Raw genomic sequence first — 13,471 nt, forward strand, 5'->3', positions numbered from 1 at the left:
CCAAAAGAAAAAAAACAGGGGGAGAAGGGAGGGAGGGAGTGAATACTGCAACAGTGAATTGAAGGGGCTCTGCTCTTATGGTTAAGATTCTACATGGCTGTACCATGTCCTTCTATATCACTGCTACAGTACACTCCTCACTTCAGAGTACAAAACCTCAAGAAAAGGATTGAGAGGTGGAAGGCTGAGAACAACCCTCAACAAACCCATGCAGAATGGCTCTAGCAAACCCTGTTCTAGCCCTATAAACCATAAACAATTTATAATGCTTAGCAAAGGTATGTACTGAAGGCCAAGTAGCAGCTTCAAGGATGGAATTGGTGTCTAACCCTTTGTAGAAAGCACCATAAGAAGCAATACCCTAGTGGAGTTAGCTCTGAGTGAAGTAGACAGACATTTGCTGTGAAAATATTTACAAAAAGAAATGGCCTTAGAAATTCAGGAGGAGATGGTTTGCTAACAAACAGCCAAACTCAATGTCCTGGGATGAAATGAAACAAAAAGCTGGTCAAACCTATGAATGGCCTTAGTTTTATCCAGATAATATTGGAGCTGTCTATGCAAATCAAAGGTATGAAGGACCCTATTACTACTACAGACTGAGAAGGAAAAAAGGAAGGGAGTTGCACTGCCTGATTCAAATACAACTCATTAACAACCTTGAGCAAAAAGGAGAATTACTATGAAGGGATACCCTATCCCTGTGAAATACTAAACGATAAAACAGTCTTCCAGGTACAATGTTGCAGAGAAGTTGAACCCCAAAGAAAAAGCGTCCTGGTTATGAGCATGGCACCAGACAGCAAATCTCTTCCATTTGGATAGGTTGCAGGTTTCCTTGCCTCTTGTAAAACCCAGAGCACATCCTCAGAAAAGAGGTGCCTAACAGAGATCAAAACCCTATCACCCACAGTGTCGGTTGAAGAGTGAACAAGTGAGGGCAGATGAGTGACCCTTTACCCTGTGTGAGGAGGTCCAACTGGTGAGGTAACTTGTGGTGACTGCCCCGGCCAGATGCATTAAGAGGGGAACCAGTGTCGTGTTGGCCAAAAGGGAGTCACTAGCATGATTTTTGGGGAATCAAGCTGTGTCTTATGCAGGACTCTTGGAAGTAGGAGAAGGGGAGGAAGGCACAAAGAAACATCTCCTTCCAAGGAAAAGAAAGGATGTCCGTCTTACATGCCCAATTGCAACGCACTCTGGAATAGAAAAGAGTGAGCTTCCTTGGGGTAGGTGAAAAGATCTACTTGAGGAATACACCACCGATGGACTATGTCCAGAAACACATCTCTGTGAAGCACTTATTCAAGAGCCTGTTTTTGCACTTGCCAAAAGAGTCTGTCACTTGATTGGGCTCTGAAGGAATATATGCTGCTTAAAGAGTTAACTGATAATGGAGTGCCAGATCCCAGGCCTGAAGAGCCAGCTAGCAGAGAAATTACGACTGGGTGTCCCCCTGCTTGTTGACATACCACATCGTGGTGGTGGTGTTCATGTAAACCTTCAGAGGGGTCTGAAGATGACATGGGGTGAAAAGTTTGAAGGACCAGAATTGGAGCTCTAAACTTTTTGATACTGACATGACCTGACGTCTGATGGGGGAGCCAGAGACCTTGAACTTTTGAGTGACCATAGGATGTCCACCACCCCACATCTGAAGTGTTTGGGAACAGTTCCGGAGAAGGAACCGTAAGCTGAAAGGGCAGGCCTGGATTGAAGATAATTTGCTGAATCCACCACTCGTATTCCAGCTTTAGACATGGAAGGAGAGGCACTCTGAAATCCAGAGGATGGTAGTGCTGAAGCCTAACTTACATGAGGTCCCATTGAAGCATTTGCATGTGCAGTCTGGCTACAGGGAGCATTGGAATGGAAGAGGCCATGGATCCCAGGGCTTGAATAAATTCTCTAGCTGGAATATCAGTTAGAGAAAGTAGATACTGAAAGAAAACTTTAAAGGACAGAACTTTTGGAAGTGGAAGAGAGGCCAACATAGGCACTGTCTGAAATCTGCAACCCCGATACAGATGATCCTGAGAAGTAGTCAGGACAATCCTTTGGAAGTTGATGGTGAACCTCAGACTTTAGAGGAGAGATGTGATGAACTCCAGATCCTGTAACAGGCAACTGGAAAAAGGTCCCTGAAGCAGCAGATTGTCTAGATAAGGAAACATCTGAATGCCTTTGAGCCTGCAAAAGGCAAATATAGGAAGTAGGCATTTTGTGAATACCGTTGAGGCAGTAGGGAGGCCAAAGGGCAAAGTAGAGAACTGAAATGACAGGAAGAAATAGAGAAATGTAAAACTTCCTGAAAAAAGGGTGACTAGGAATATGAAGGTAAGCATCCTTCAGATCCAAGGACACCAGAAAAGCCTGTAGTAGTACAAGAGGAGACATGGTTTGAAGAGTAAGCATCTGAAAAGAGGGAACCTTAAGAAAGGTGTTAAGCAAGGAGAGATCCAGAATAGATCTCCAAGTGCCCTCCGTTTGAGGGAACAGGAACATCCTGGAGTAAAATCCCTTTCCTACTTGTGAAGGAGGGGCAGGATGAATAGTTCCCTGGTCCACCAGTGACCCAAGGACCTCTCAGAAAAGAGGAAATTGTTCCAGTTGAGGTTGGGGAATTCCTGACAAAGGATGGAGAGACTACCACACCATGAAGTAACCCTGACAAATTACAGAACCCAAGAATCTGAAGTGACGATATGCCAGTTTGGAAGAGAGAGGGAGTGCGGAAGAGACAAGGGAACCTGGCAGGGGGAGTATGGGGGGCAAAACAGAAGTAGGATTGTCAGATAAAGGTGGGTTTTGAGACATAGGAGCCTGAGAAAAGTTAGCAGAAGGAGCATGCCTACCATCCTTCCTGTCTTTAGTGGCCTGATGAAGCTACCTGCAAACAAAAGCAGTAGTTGGGTAGAAATACAGGACACACAAAATGTTTTAAGTCCTGCAAAGTTTCACCCTTTTTTTGAAGGGACAAACACAGCAGCAGTCCCAAACAGATTTTAATTATCCAAAGGAGCATTAAGCAACTTGGCCTTACTGTCTTCAGGTGAAAGATTGCAAGCACAGCCAACAGTAACACCTCATGACAGACCCGAAGGCAGCAGCTCTCAAGGCATCAGCAGCATGATACATACACTTGATAGAGTAGCAACCCACCTGAGAGATAGAGCCAAAAATAAAGCAGAACATTTTGTTTCAGAATCAGGGAGGTCAGAAATAACCTGATAAGCCAGGGCAGTCAAGGCCAGAGCATGTCTGGTCATGTGGGTCCGGTAATCGATGGCCTGAAAGGCCAAAGTAGAAGCAGTATAAACCTTCTACCCAATTCTCTCCATTGCCCTACTATCCTTAACTGAAAGCAGAAACCTAGAAGAAGGCAAAAGTTTAGAAGGCTTGTCAGAGGAGACTGGTACCACAGCAGTGTCAGCAGGACACTTAAAATAAGAACAGACTATCCTCATGAACCTTAAAGAACCTGTCAGGTTTCTTTGGAGCAGGAGGCTAAGAAACAGTAGACTTAGAAACAGCTATAAAGAAGTCTAACAAAGCAACCAAAAAAGGAGGTACTGCAGAAGGTTTAGGAATGTCCACCTGAAGCAGCTCATAATACCTTTTCTGGATTTCAGACACTTGAGAAGAATCCCACTTAAAGTATTCCATTATTCTAGCTACAGTGCCTTCAAAAGACAGTTCTTCAAAAGGAGACCCTAGATTAATGGACTCTTCATCAGAACCATAAGTCAAAGGCATCTGGGAAGAGTAAGACAAGGAGCCATCACCAGTCTGAATCCTCATCTGAGGAGTCAGGTTCCCTAGTCTGTTTAGAAAGAATTGAAGTCCAAGGGGGAGTAGGAAAATGAAACCCCTTGGGGAGGCTTCAGGACCATTATGGCTTTAAACATGCCCTTAGTAAACTCCTGCCATTCCCTTTGAGGATCCATAGGGCATACAGATGTATGTTTAGTCTTCTGATTTTTCTTGGTAGGCACATCAGCCTTTACAAACATCAGAGGTTCCAACCTTTGACGAGATTCAATAAGAGTACCCAGAAACACTTTCCTGAGTAGAATCCGCAGAATCCCTTTATGGTCCTCCGACATGATCAACCATGGTTCCCCCTTGATGTCCAAAAGCAGATACCTGCAAACCCTTAGAGGACATGTGAAAGGAAGGATCCATGCTGGCCTCCAACGGGGTTGGAGCAGAGGAATCTGATGCAGACACCGAATGGCCTACAGACCTATCACCTGCTTCTACAGTAACGTCCAGTGGAGGCTGGACAGCCAAAGAATCTGTCCGAGATTTCTTGGCCTTTTTCTTATTTAACAGTACCTCAAGGTTAGAAGATTATGCTATGCTACCTTGGGCTAAAAGTTTAAGCCTCTGGTTCTTGAGACAGATGGCCAGGAAAGAAAGACATTGTTCATTACGATCCTTATAATCTGCCTCCCACACTGACATTTTCTCTTCTTGGATGACATGAACTCTAGGTAACCAAACGAGAACAAGACCAAAAGGAATACCCCAAAGGGGCACTTACCTGATGGCTAAGTATTCAGCACAGCAAAGAGAGTTCAGACCGATGAGCAATAATGGCATTCAGACTGGCGGCAAAGAAGTTCTAGGCAACTGCGTCTGTAGGTTGCCTTTATGCCCTACATCCTGAATGGGGAGAATACGTGTGACACATGGTGCATACAAGATGCAAAGGCTTTGGAATACTGACCAGATGTTGGGCAATCCTGGGCAGGAGATCCCTACAGTGAAGAATATTGCAACAGTGATATAGAAGGACATCCGCATTTTAAGGAGTAATGAGCAACCCAAGCAGGGAAAGAGATAAAATTTCCCTTCAATATTAGGAAGATCAGACACAATCTTAGCTTCCTGAGAAAGAAGAGCTAAGACGTACCTGGTCATATGGGTTTGACAATCAACAGCCTAAAGTGACAACAGTATACACTTTTTTTACCCAATCTTTCCATAGCTCTACTGTCGTTATGTGAAAGAAGGAGCTTAAAGGAAGACAAACATTTACAAGGCTTATCAGTAGAGAATGGAACCACTGAAGTATCAGCAGGACACAAACAAAAACGTGTAGTTCTCAAGTACCTAGTAAAACCTATCATGTTTGTTACATACCACGGGGCTGAGGCCCAGGAATTGAAGAAGCAGCACAGAAGGTATTCAAAAGAGCTACTAAAACTGGAGTAACTGCAGACAGCTTAGGTGACTCCATTTGTAACAGCTTATAGTATATCTCTTTTGGATGTCACAGACCTGGGAGCAATCCCATTTAAAGTACTCCATCATATGAACAACAGTATCCCCAAAGGATAATTCTTCCAAAGGGGAATCCAGGCTCAAAGAATCTTCTTCCTCTGAGCCAAACTCTAGAGGAGAATGGATATGAGAGGACTAAGTTCAGGATTCCTCCCCAGTGTCCAAGTCTTTATCTGAGGAATCTGGTTCCCTTGCACGTCTAACAGGAGTGGAAGACCAGACAGGAGCAGGGACTGAAGCAACCGCCTGAAGAAGATTCAAGGCCATCTAGGCATCAAACAAGACTTGGGTAAAATCCTGCCATTCATGGTTGGGATCTTCAACAACAGAGGTAAAATGCTTTGTCTTTTCTTAAGTGGGATGTCTGCCCTAACAACCCTTGGCAGTTCAGTCCCTTAGTGAGATTCAATAAGTGTACAAGGAATCTCCTCCTGGACTAAAATTTGAGGAATTCCACTTAGTCCTTTGGAAAAATCAGCCATGGTTCCCCCTCAACATCTGGGGCAGACACCTGAAAAGCTTCAGAGGACATGTAAGAACAAGGATCCATGCTGGCTTCCAACTAGGTTGCGGCAGAAAAATCCAATGCAAGCACTAGACGATCTTCAGGGCTTTCACTTACTTATACACAGATCTCCAGTGGTGGCTCTTGGACAGCAATAGGTTCAGGCCTAGTCTTCTTTACCTTCTTCTCAGAAGGCAGCTGTCCCTCAGGACAGGAGGATTCCACCATAACACCCCGAGTCAACAATTTGAGATGCTGGTTCTCCAGTATACGGAAAGAGAAGATAAACTAAGGAGGGTCGTAGGGACAAATGCTCAACAGAAAGAGCACCAAATTTGGTTGTAGGAAGCACCCGGGCAAAAAAGACACTGGTTGTGACGTTCCTTATAGGGAATCTGCTTCCCACTGACATTTTCCCTTCCTGGATGACATGAACATAAGTAAGCAAGGAAAAATAGAGAAGAAACTCCAACCAGACACTTATCTGAAAATGGCCTGGTAACCAACACAGCAGAATGTTGTTCAGATCAATGTTCAATAATGGTGTTTGGACTGGCAGCAAAGAATTTCTGAGTATTTGTGCCCATATATCACCTTTATGCCCTACACAGGAGGCATATGTGTGATGTACAGTGTCTATAAGAGTTAAAGATTTTGGTATACTGTCTGGACATATGGCTATCCTGGGCAGGAAATCCCTTCTGTAAAGAATACTGAAACAGTAATAAAGAAGGACATCTGATAATATGACCAAGACACACAAAACCTTGAAATGTCTGAAATCTGGATCTTCAACAATGTGATGATTTACATCTTTTATATCTAAGATTACAAGAAAACTCAAATGTGTAATAAGGGGTAATAAGTTATGAAGGGATAACATTTTGAATTTGGGCACCATCACAAACAGGTCTAGAAAAAAAAAGCTGATCCAGAACTGTCTGCAAAAAATCTAATTTGTTTAGAACCAGAAACATTCTTGAATAAAAACCCTTCTCCTAATTGAGGAGGAGGAAGGACAGCTTCTGTCATCCCTGCAAGACAACAGTTACTGAATGAAAGAAGGGAAAAGAGGAGCTGGTCTTGCAGATGTGAAAAAATCCATTGAAAAGGATGCAAACACTGCCAAAGTGTAACCTTGATGGATTGCTTTCAGAACCAATCTGTCTGAAACTTGCTAAAGAAAGAAATGGAGGTTCAGACTTTTTGGAAGGATTAAGAACTTGCCAGGATTGAAGGGGGGAGGTGAGACTTGCAGATGGCCATTCAGAGGGTTGACATAATGGTTAAGGTCTTAACCTCACAGATACAAAGTTTGTTTCTGACCTCTGGTTAATGGCTAGGCTTGTGATAGTCTGCAGATTGATAGCCTAGGATAAATTATAGGGTTGGAAGCTGGCATAATGGTTAAGGTGTTTACCTCACAGAAATAAGGTGCAAGGTTTAATTTGCAGCTTTTGAGGGGAAAATGCTTAAACAGCGCATGAGGGCAGCTACCTAGTACATGCTTATGAACTTGTTAGGATGTACTTTTTTCTGTATGGAGTTCCTTCTTCCTTTTTCAAACCTTCTTGTCACTGCATTTTAAAGGGTCTATATCACATCAGCAAATGCTAAAACTAGCGAATGCTGACATATTGAACTTCAAAGTCCGAAAGCTGAAAACAGAGAAGGAACAGATCAGTGAATATTTTCCAGGGAAAAAAATTCGCTGGGCCATTCTCTGGGCTTTGCTGTTTTCTCCACTGTGGTGCAATCTTGGAGTTAGTAGATTTAAGTTGGGGGTGTGTGGGGCGCATAGCCCCCCACTTAATTTTGACTGTATACTTCTTTTTCCCTGGGAAAAAATTTGCTGATCCGTTTCTTCTCTGTTTTCAGATTTCGGACATTTGAGTTTGACATAACAGCGTTTGCTGTTATTATATAGACCCCTTTTTAAACGTTTGCTTATAAGCTGCTTGCTGTGATTGTTTATATTGCTTTTTGTAAAGGTTTGTAGGGATAACATTAAATACCCTTTGAAAAGGAAGGCTGAAAAAGCATAGATTCCTTGAATCAGATTACCTCCCCCATTACACTTTTTAAGGACATCTGTAGCAAAGTGTCCAAACACTCTGTAAATAAGGGAAAACTCAAACATTTCAGCTTTGATATTTTCTGGAAGGTTTTGAGTACTGAGTATGCAACCAAGCAAATCTCCTCATGAGAGTGGTAGTGGCAACATGGTTAAAGTACTGCCGGCGCCATAAAGTCAGCTCTTCAAATATTCCCTTAGAACTAGGCATTTTTTTAGTTTTAGCACTCATATCTGTTTCTTTGAGCTCAGCACTTGTTCAGAACTCGTTGTTTGGCTTTTCCCGGTTAGGGGTCTCCACAGCGGAACTCCGGTCCACTAATGATTGGCAGTAGATTTTTATGGTGCCGAGTTGCCAGCCCGATGCACAACCTTCAGCAAAGGCACGCCTATTCACGCATGTCTTTCGGAGGCCACTAGACCGCGGGGAAAGACATGCGTGAAAGGGCGTGCCAGAACACGTTGTAAGTACTAAATAAGCTACAAATTAGTACAGCACTCAACTTTCCTCTCTTGTCTAGATGAAAACAGTTTTTAAGTACTTAATAAATAAGCACCTGTCCAGGCATGTTTAAGGGTCAGCTCCTGGTGTTTTTTCCTGTCTACCTGATGAATCTGGCATCTTGTGGCAATGCAGCAATTGCCTCATGTACATAGACAACCCTCTCCTCCTACCACCCAACACTACAACCTGTGAGAGATGCACTTATATAGCCAAACTGGAAGCAAAGCTCTCTTCACCCAAGACTGGACTAGACAATCAAGAGGAGAACTTGTACCACACCACACTTATCACATAGTCCCTCAAAACCTACACCACCAAAACACACACATAGCAACACAAAACTCACACCTACATTCGTGGAGGATCTCAATAAAAATCTGCTCAAGCAACAGAGACCTCCAAAGCAGAAACAGAAGCAACCTCCACCCCACAACACAACCCAAATGACACATAGCCCACAAACTCAGTGTGCTACGCAACCACAGCCCATGAAGCATAACAACTACCCAACACTCTAGTCATAGGTGACTCTATAGTCAGGCACACTGATGTTCCACTCACTAGGCTAAACAAGGAGAAAGTTACTGTCAGCTGCCTGTCGGGTACCAGGATCCGCCACATAACGCATGCACTCAGGTCACTCCACAACAAGTACAAATAAGACTCTGTCACTGTCCATGTTGGTGTGAATGACCTGAGACTTACCTCCCTGGACCACATGAAAACAGACATGCAGGAGTTCTCTGATCTTGTAGCCCAGGCAGGTATGACCCTAGCCCTGAGTAGCATCCTGCCATCACCCAGAATGATACCACAGTACAAGGACAAAATGATTGACTTCAACAATTGGCTAAGCTTCTGGTGTCATTCTAAGGAGATCCAGTATCTGCCTGGGATGACATGATCAACACACCATGATGCGTTGCCAGAGATGGCCTACACCCGTCACCATTGGGATTCCGGATATTGGCTAAGGCTTTTGCCACCCCTATAGTGCCTTTTTTAGGCAAGGTTCAAATGACAAATTCACCACCGTAACAGGTACAAGCAAGCAAAATCTGAGGGTAATGCTACTCAATACTAGAAGTCTAAACCTCAAAATGCATTCACTCGAGGCACTCCTTAAAATGGGGAACATCAACATCTGTGCAGTGACAGAGACCTGGATCAAGGCTCCAGAGAGCACCCCTGCATTACCAGGCTATAATTCATACCACATCTTTCGGCCACCTAATCCGGACCGAAACACTAAAGGTGGACGCATGTCCATATTCATTAAGGATATCTACACCTCCAGGTTAATTGCTCAGCATAATGCATACGAGATTATCCAAGTGCAACTAACTCTGGGCAAGACCGCAATCCAAATTGCAACTTGCTACAGATCCTCAACCATGCCCCAAGATTAGCACTCCTCATTTCTTGATACACTGGAAAATATTAGGGTATAACCCAACACCCTAATAATGGGAGATTTCAACTACCCCACCATTAACTGGGAAAACTACTCATGTACCAACTCTTTTGCTGAACGTTTTCTGGAATTCATAAATTCCAACGCCTTGGATCAACTTATCCACACCCCCACCGGGGGCAGCAATATCCTAGACCTGGTCATTACCAACATGTGCGACCGGTGTTCCACACCAGAGGTCAATTCCTCGTTGGTCAGATCCGACCACAAGCTAATCAGCCTAGACATCCACATCTTGCCCCCACCCCCCATTAGGGAAACCACCATAAAAAATTTCTCCAAAGCCAACTTCACACTTCTTAAGACAGAAGTGGTAAACTTCACGACACCCATGCAGGCGGACAACAGAGGTACGACTGCTGAATCCTACACGAATGCACTTTATAAGCACTTACACGAGTGCATAGATCGTGATATCCCTAACAGAACCAAGATGTTATCCTCCAAAAAAAGGAAGGCAATTTGGTGGTCCCCTGCCATAAACACTCTACAACAGAAGAAAGAAACTGTTGCAAAAAAGAGTAAAATCCCATGATTGGAGGAACTCCCTGGTCAGCCTCAGTAAGAAGCCAAGATCCCTCATAAAATCCTCCAAAGCTAGTTACGAAAACAAAATCACCACTGATTCTAAAGACAACCACAAAGCATTCCAGAGTTATGTCAACAATCTGAATGGCAACACTCAGATTTGCTCTGAGTTACAGCACAATGGCACTAATTATACAGAACCAACTGATATTGCCAACATCCTGGCAGATAGGTTCAGTGCTAACTTTACCTCCCCCCACCTCTATATTGGAAGAATGTAAAGTTCCTGTAATCACAGCTGCACAGGTAAAAAACACTCTCTAAAGCCAAGAACACAGCATCCATGCAACCTGACAACATCCCAGACTGTGTTCTACATGAACTTCAGAATGAACCGTCACCCCACCTAAGCACCATGTTCAATCATAGCCTTACCTCAGGCTTTGTGCCCACTGAATGGTGCACAGTGACGGTTATCCCAGTCCACAAAGGGGGAGCCATCACGGACCCCGGAAACTACCACCCCATTAGTCTAACAAGCCTGGTCTGCAAGGCCATGGAATGTACCATCATGGAACTTATAAACAAAGACACTGATAATCTCCAAACTCTGGACCCCACCCAGTTCGGGTTTGTAAAAGGCAGATCATGTCTCCTAAACCTGACAGACTTCTTTGAAGCAGTCACCAAAGCCATAGACGAGGGTAAGGTGGTTCACACAGCCTATCTAGATCTCGCCAAGGCTTTTGACACCACCCCCCACTCTGGAATTATAGATAAACTCACTAAACTAGGTATAAATCCCTATGTCACAAGATGGGTTGCCAACTGGCTCACTTGACAGAACCCACACTGTGAAAGTAGCAGACTCCAAATCCGACTTCAGAACAGTGACAAGTAGAGTACCACAGGGTTCAGTCCTGGGCCCTCTCCTGTTTGGTATCTACTTTTCTGAAGTACAGACTAACACAGAAGGTCTTTGGCTAACAAAGTTCACAGATGACTGCAAACTAGGAGCCATAACTGAAATTCCTAACGATGTGGACATTCTACAAAAGGGCCTCACTGAGATAGATGCCTGGTGTCAAAGTCATGGCCACAAGCTCAATGCCAAAAAGTGCATTGTCATCCCCTTTGGTAAAAACTCTGTACCCATGAGCTACCACATAGGTGGTAGTCTACTTAACACCGAAAGTGTGATGAGACCTTGGGACACAGGTGGACAATAATCTCTCCTTTGATAATCACATCACCACAGTACTCAGGAAATCCTTCTACGTGGCACACCTCATCACAAAAGGTTTCGCATCCAGGAAAAGAGAGGCCATTGTTCCCCTCTACTCGTCACTCATTAGACCCATTATAGAGTACAGCACCCCTTTTGGTATGTACCTCACAAGACATCTACAACAACTGGAAAGGCCGCAGAAGTACCTCACAAAGAGGATTACCGGCTGCAAACAGATGCTCTGCTCAGACCGTCTCAAAAAACTCCAGCTTTACTTTGTCGCTTATCGCCTACTCAGAGGTGATCTCTGCCTAACATACAAAGCTATGTCAAACCCAGAGCTGTTGGACATGCTCCACTTAAAGAAATCCCAATCTCTCCGAGCTATACACTCTAGGGACCTAAACCTTGTCACCACAATAAACAGAACATGCTGGAGGGACAGATTCCTGTCCCAGAGACTTCCCATAGTCTAGAACAAACTACCTATCTATATCAAACAAAGCTCCTCATTAGCACTCTTCAAGAAAAATCTTGATGACTGGATGGGAAATAGGAAATTCACCCCGGGGATCACCTTTGTGGCTCTACTCGACAGGGGCACAGGAAAATAATTTTCTTGGGTGGTGAAAGCCAGGGTACTTTTTTGGCTAGGCTTGTATAGGCCCTAGGGCCGATAGCCTAGTATCTACCTATGAACAAAAAATCATAAGCACATTTTCAAATACTGGGTAAACACATGAAACATGCAACAATTATGCTACACAAAGAAGTTTTTACTTCAGATGAAGAAACAGACGCCATAATATTCCTCATGTTCTCAAAAGAGACAAGAATTAAAGTGTGGCAGATGAAAATTCTAGTAAGCGTTGCAGAAGAATGCACTTTTCTCCCCAAATCTATCAAAAGATTTCCTATCCTTGTTAGAAAGGGAAGGATTGGTATTAGCCACACGTTTAACAGCAGCTGGGTTCACTAAATCAATGGTTGCTGGATCTGATCTGGGATTAGTGTAGAAAAACTTTTAAGACAGAGAACTTTATACAACCCATCTGATTTCTTATAGGTCTATAGGTATATACTTGGCTAGTGACTGCTAGGGCCTTGAAGAGGGGTTTTGGGAGGAATATGTTAGTTTGGGCATTACTGTCTGCCTCTGTTAGAGACATGGGGCCCAGACCCGGGGTGAATTTCCAATTTCCCATCCACTCATCAAGCTTACGCATGAATAAGGTTAGGACAGACCATGTTTCAAATAGATGGGGAGCCTGCTTCAGAGCATGGGGATCCCCTGAGACATCTCTTTCAGCAATGTCCTATTTATGTCACAAACAAAATTTAAAATCTTGGATTTAGTGGTTCTGTTGCTGTTCATTTTGCAGATGTACAAAATAGGTGGATCCAATGATGCCTTGTATGTCAGGCACAGACGGATTCTCAGTAACCTGTAGAATACTGTGTATACAGACAAGTCTTTAAGGTGATCTGTAAAGGACAATGTGTTTACACCCTGGATTCTCCTGATAAAGAACCTTTGTGGGCATTCTGACTGTTGCATATGTCTGGTCAGGTACATACCAAAAGGGGCATTATACTCAATGATGGGTCTGATAATGGCTGAATAAACTGGCACCACACCTTCCTTGGACCTGGATGCCATGACCTTACTTGTAAGCTGGAATGATTTTCTTACTAATCTGGCCACATTTATTTTATTTATTTTTATTTTTAGTCTGATTACCAGGGAAGTCCACTGGGCCAAGAAGTGCCCATTTTCAATGGAGGCCCGGGGAGAAAAGCTCCACAAGCAGTTGTGAATACAATAGGTTACACAATGTAAAAGGTAAAATACAAGAGAAATTTTTTTT

At 43.6% G+C, this 13,471-nt stretch overlaps 1 protein-coding gene across 1 annotated transcript in view; it reads right to left on the reverse strand.

The window, feature by feature from the left end:
- COPG1 (COPI coat complex subunit gamma 1) overlaps positions 1–13,471 on the reverse strand; it is a 1,279,491-nt gene that overhangs the window by 389,993 nt on the left and 876,027 nt on the right. The gene's annotated exons all lie outside the window — the stretch shown is intronic.

The sequence above is a fragment of the Protopterus annectens genome, chromosome 7.part0, assembly GCF_019279795.1.
Source record: "Protopterus annectens isolate FY-2018-M chromosome 7.part0, PAN1.0, whole genome shotgun sequence".
Classification (NCBI taxonomy): domain Eukaryota; kingdom Metazoa; phylum Chordata; order Ceratodontiformes; family Protopteridae; genus Protopterus; species Protopterus annectens.